This window comes from Heliangelus exortis, chromosome 25 (assembly GCF_036169615.1).
Source record: "Heliangelus exortis chromosome 25, bHelExo1.hap1, whole genome shotgun sequence".
In the NCBI taxonomy this organism is placed as follows: Eukaryota; Metazoa; Chordata; class Aves; order Apodiformes; family Trochilidae; genus Heliangelus; species Heliangelus exortis.
The window spans coordinates 1,796,439-1,802,560 of NC_092446.1; positions in this window are offsets into that span (position 1 = coordinate 1,796,439).

The following is a 6,122-nucleotide window of genomic DNA, read 5'->3' on the forward strand; positions in this document are numbered from 1 at the left end:
GCAGAGCGGGAGCCAAACGCTGTAAAATTGAAATTAAACTTCTTACCAGGACACATTAAGCTCCTGTTGAGCCAACTCTGTACTTGTTTTGCCACCAAATTCCTCAGCTTCAGGGTTGCTGGAGGAGCAAGGGCAGTCCCAGAGCTCAGAGCATCCCAGCCTGAGCTGGGGGTCACCGCTCCTGGGCCGTGGCTCCTGTCATCTCCTGAATGGTTTATCTGTATGGAAAGAAATCTTTTATTTTTGCTAATAAAGACCTCCTAAAGAACAAGTCCTGTGTTCTCTCAATCTGTTGCCAGGGCTGGAAATCAGCCCCAGTATGAAAGGGAGATCCCAGCAGGCACAGAGCCAGCCCAGGGGCAGCACTGGGGATGGGGAAACACCCAGGGTCCTCACCTTTCAGTGCAAATATCTCACCAGTTTTGTTGAAACAGAGCACTTCCCAGTGATTTTTTAGAGAAACACGGGCCCCAAGGCACTCCCATGGGCCACCTTGGCTTCTGCAACCTCTATCAGGAGTTTCAGCCTTTACCCTTTTCAGAGCATTTATAATTAACTAATTGTTTACACCCCTGAAGGTCATCAATAATCACCTCCCCCCCCCCCCCTTTATTTGCTGAATTCGTTTTAACTTCACAATTTTTCCCAGCCAGGATGAGGCCTTGAGCCTGGATTAGATTGCAAATATTAGCTAAAAACCGGACTAATCCCAATTAACAGCAAGAAAAGACAATTAACAGCAACAAAAGACAGGGATGTGACCCAGCTCTGCTGAGCAGAAGCACACAAAACACACCTCTGACTAAACACATGTATCACCTCCAAGAAGCTTCAGGAAAGGTGCTCTGGAAAGCCCAGCAGAACTCTCTGGGCAGCCTGAGGCAGCATTTACCAAGGAGAAAATGGCATTTCCAGCAGAGGAGCAATCACCATGATTCATCCCCAAGCCTTGGCCCCAGGCAGTCCCCTTCCCATTGCCAGCTCAGCCCTGTCCACACCAGTCCCTCTCTGCCAGACACACTACTTTAAAAAAAGAGGGGGGAACCCCCCCAAAGGGCAGCCTGAGGGCTGAGACACCCAAGGCACCGTTGTGAGTCCTCGTGCAACTCGTGACACCTTCCCCAAACCAGAACCAGAGCACCAGCATCTCCCCAGGGTTTGCCCCGACCTGCCAGCTGCTGGGTCCCAACAGCAACTACAACATGTGCCCAAAATATCAGTGATGGGGGGGAAAAACCCACAATAAAAAGTATTTTTTTATGGTAGCAATCACAGGGTGAGCTCTGAGCATGATGGAGGAAAAAAAAAACCACAATAAAAAGTATTTTTTTATGGTAGCAATCACAGGGTGAGCTCTGAGCATGATGGTTGGGGAAGGATGAGCTGAGCTGGAGAGCTGGGCTGGGGCTCCTGGAACCCACCAGGACCTAATGAGCTGCAGGATGAGACCCAGCACAGGATCCTCTCTGCAAAACAAAAAAGGACAGGGCTCCCCTCCACATTTCTGCTTCTCCTGCACCCCAGCAGCTGCTGGATGCTTGGGGTGGATCCTCGTGGCCCACAGTGCTGATGTAGTTCCTGCCAACCTCAAAGTCACTCTGGGTGTTACAGTAACAGCACACGACTGTCACATAGGTTGGTGGTGGTGGTTTGCTGGGGTGTTTTGTTGTTGGTTTTTTTTTTTAAGCCCACAGAAGCAAATGGTTTCCTTCTTGGGTATTTTCTTCCTGAGAGCTCAGCCCCTGGGAACCTGAGTCAGCTCCCAGCCCTTGCTGGGCTCAGCGATGCTCCCAGGGCCAAAAGCTGCAACTGGAAAGTGGAAGGGACACAGATTTCCAGCTGATGCTGCTGCAGGTGGTTAGACCACTTCTTGGGTTAAAAAAAAACAACAAAACAAAACAAAACAAAAAAACCAAACAAAAAACCCAGCAACAACAATATCGTAAAATGTTTAAATATTAAACCCTAGAGGAAAAGAGTTGGAGACTTGGTCTAACCAGAGAGGAGGATTACCAGACCTTCAGTTCCCCAGGGATGGTTGGAGACCATCACCACCAGGCCAGAAACAAACACCCCAGGGGCAGTGTGGCCAATCCAGCCCAAGAGCAAGAGCAGCAGCTCCTTCTCCCATTGACAACCTAGGAAAAAATCTTCCTGATTCATCTCTCAGGTAGCAGCAAACCCTGATGATCTACCTGGAGCAGAGCCAGACTTTCATCAAAACCAATCCACCTGAGAGTCAGAAATATATATTTTTTTTTTCTTAGCAGGAAGCTTGCTACTAAAAATAAGGTGGGGTGAGGAGTGAGGGGGTTTTTTTCCTACTAACTACTAAAAATAAAAAATGTTGTGGTGAAACTCTCACCAGTGGGTCACACGTGGAGTCCCTTGATTTTGTGGGAAGTGTTGAGCAGCAGCACCAGAGCCCAGGCAGAGCTGGGGGGTGGGGGGCAATGGGGATGTCCTTTGCAGTCTCACTGTGCCAAAGCTGCAGACAAACAACCCCGGGGTGATTGGTGGGAGGGAAATCTCTGGAGAGGACACAGGGTGCTCATAAATCCCAACCCACTTCAGTGGCCCCAGAGCTGTGCAGAGCATCCCTGTGCTGGCCCTGCCCCACATCCCCAGGTCCCCAAACTCCAGCCACAGCAAAGGGACATGGCCACTGCCTCACATGTCCTACATCCTTTATTCAAGAGCTTTATTCCAATTTTTATACTCCAGCTGCCCTTTGAGTGCTTTTCCCCACATCATCTCCCCCAGGCAATCCCTTCCCACTCCTCACTCCATCCTCACCTGCATTCCAGCCACCCCAGCTCACACCTGCCCGCTCCTTTCTTCTCCTGCTTATTTATTTATGGTGTTTGGTGAACAAATCTCTCGAGAAATTTTGCCTTCAAACCCAAATGAGACAGAATATTGCCCTGCATGAGTAAGTCAGTTCTCACCCCACGCCCACACTGCCCCAGCTATTCCTTTCAGTACCAGCAGCTTCACAGAACCCAGACCTCAGCTTTCATCCACCCAGGCAGATGCTCTGAAAGTGGTGACAGAAAGAAAAAAAGAGGTGGTGTGCTGGCACCAGAGATTTCTGCTGGGGAGGGAGAGAAAAGTGGTGGCTGGAGGAGAGGGACACCATGTCCATCCCTCCCTCTCCCAGAGCTGGCCCCAGGGCCACAGACCTGCTCCCTCTGCCAGCTTTAATCCCAATGTCAAAACGCTTTCCCCTCCCCAAACACGGGGAAAAAAACAGCATTTGAAGCCACAAATTTCCCCACTGGAGCTGAGATTTGTGTCAATCAGCACAGTGATTTCCAGAACAGACTCTTAGAAGCAAAGAAACCCCAGACCACAACCCCCACGCCCTGAGATAAGGCTGGGGTTTTAACCTTACAACTACATTTATTTATAAAAACCTTTTTTCTGTTCCAAAACCTGGGTAAGCCCATCAGAGCTAACTGGGGCTCAGCCCCTGGAAAAACCTGCTTGTGTTTCACACCTCTGGTGCCACACGTCTGGGACTGGCCCAGGTTTCCACTGGGGCAGGGTGAGCATCATCACCTGCAAACAGAGATGATTTACAGGCAGGGTTTGGGTATGAACTCACTGTTTTGGAACTTGGCAGCTCAAAAAAATGACTCCTCCCTGCTTGACTTCTGCAAGAGGGATCAGAGGAGGTCGCTGGAGCTCTTCTTGTCACCTCCAGCTCTCATCTGGCAACACCTTGGTGGGTTTTACCTCTGCTCCTCTCAGCACATCTCAGACCAACCTTCTCCTACCTGCCCGGAGCAGGATGGATCCCGAGGTCCTGAGCTGTCCCCACTCAACTGCCAAACATTTGGTGTCACCACAGCTCACACCCCAGCATTAAAACATTTTTCTCTTCAGCAAAAGCAGCAACACCCCCATGGGAGCTGGGGCTTGGGGTGCTGTGCCAGCCCCTCAGAACACAGAACTCCCCCAGCTCCAGCTTATCCCCCCCTGCCACACCCATGGGGTGCTCAGAGTGAACACCCAGCTGAACTGCAGCCTTCACACCTTAAAAACCAGGATACACCATGCCAGCCTGGAAAACCAGGATACACCATGCCAGCCTGGAAAACCAGGATACACCACGCCAGCCTGGGAAGCCAGGACACTCAATCCCCCAGCTGCAGGATGGGGACGATGCATGAAGGGACTCAGAGGTCCAGAGCCCACCAAGCACAAAACTGGATCCAGCACTGTCTGAGCCAGAAAACCCATCCCAGGGCTTGTTCTGTCCTGTCCTGCCTGCAGGAAACTGTCACTGCACAGCATCAGGATTTTGGGGACAGAGCACCCAAGGTGATACAGGATGCTCGGAGCACCCAAGGTGACACAGGATGCTCAGAATAAGGTCCCAACCCCACGTCTCACCAGTCCCAGCACCAAACTTGCCCCAAGCCCAGCTCCTCTCAGCCTCCACAACGTCAGCATTGCAAAGGTGTGAAAAGCACCACAAAGTGCAGCCTCCTGCCAAACTCGGAAGTTTCCTCCCAACAGCTACACCACCAAGTCACTTGCCAGAGACCAGCACACAAAACCTGCTGGGTAAAGCATTTCTAAGTGCAAACTGGGGGGGTGGAGGGGGGTGGGTCAGGCAGAGGATGCTCAGGACCCTGGCAGCTCCCAGTTCCACTTTCAGCCTCTGGAGTTGTGCTATCTGGAAGCTGCTGCATGGTGGCAGGGGGTTGGTAACTTCTTGAAAAGACAAGAGCTTTTCAGTCAGCACATCACCTCCCAACCACACGCTGTGCAGACAGTTTTCTGGCTGCAGGAACAGGGCCATGGCTGGATGCTGCCATGTGGGACCTGCAGGGCCACCACGGGGAAACTCTCTGAGCTGCTGCTCCCATCCCTCCTGATCACCTAAACCCCATGTGGTGCAACAGAGAGGGGAAAAAAGACCCAAAACAAAGAGAAACTTAAAACCCAGCCCAGGTCAGTGTGGAACAGCAAGCCTGGTGTTTCAAGGTCACCAGGAGCTGAGAAACTTGGAGTTCCCAGAGATTTGTAAGAAAGAAGTGGAGAAATGTGCTGGCCCAGGACCTGCAGCTGCTGGATGAAGGTCCAGAGCCTTTCAGGGGTTGATGCTGAACCCTCCCCACCACCACCATTCCTCCCCCTGTGCCTCAAAACTCCCCCTGTACAAACTGGGGACTGAAGCTAAAATATTCCCAACTTTCTAACAACAGGAGCCAGCTCTGACTTCAGTGGAGAGCCCCTGAAAGCAAAGGCACAAAGGAAAAGGTGACAGAACCTCCAGAAAAGCCCCATTTGTCCCCAGCAGCTCTCCCACAGCAGAGCCAGGGGCTCCACGGTCCCCAGCAGCCTGGCAGGACGAGCTGGGCTTACCTGGACCAAAAAGGATCCTCCCAGGGCAAGAAACCCTCCAAGAGGTGGCACTGATGAGCAGCAGAACCAGAGAGATGCTGAGGGAGCCCCTGGGACCTGCCCTGCCCCAGGCTCTTTGGCAAGGGAACGGGCTCTGGGCCAGGTTCGGGATGAATTGGACCCAAATGGAGATTGGAAACATCTCCAGGTGCTCCTGGAGCTGGGAAGAGGAAAACTTACAGCACTCCATCCATCCCATTGAACCCAGCAAGAGGCAGCATGAGGGGAGAGCTGGGGCTGGAGATGCAGTTTGAGCAAAGCAGACCCCCAAAAATTTGAGGGGGAGCAAACAGGGCACCCCCTCCAGCTGCTCCAAAACCCCAAAACCTCCATCGTCTGCAGCTCCTCTGCTTCACAGGGTGCACATCCCACCCCACATTTCCCTATCCCCCAAAAATCCAGAGGGACCTGGGGCACCCAGACCCTTTCCAGTAGGGCAGGGAGAGCTGGGACACTCACCTGGGGGGATGCTCAGAGAAAAACCCCACACAGGAAGCAGGAGTGATGGTTTGGAGTCCTGACAGGACCTGTCCTTGTCCCTCTGTCCCTCCACTGCATCCCCACGGAGGAGGAGGAGGGTGAGGAAGGCACCTGGCAGCCCCAGTCCCACACGTGCTCCACGATCCCACAGCCCAGGTCCCCAAAACCCCCAAATCCAGGAGCAGGCAGAAGGGAAGGAAATCCTATTTGCCAGGGCAGACCCAGGC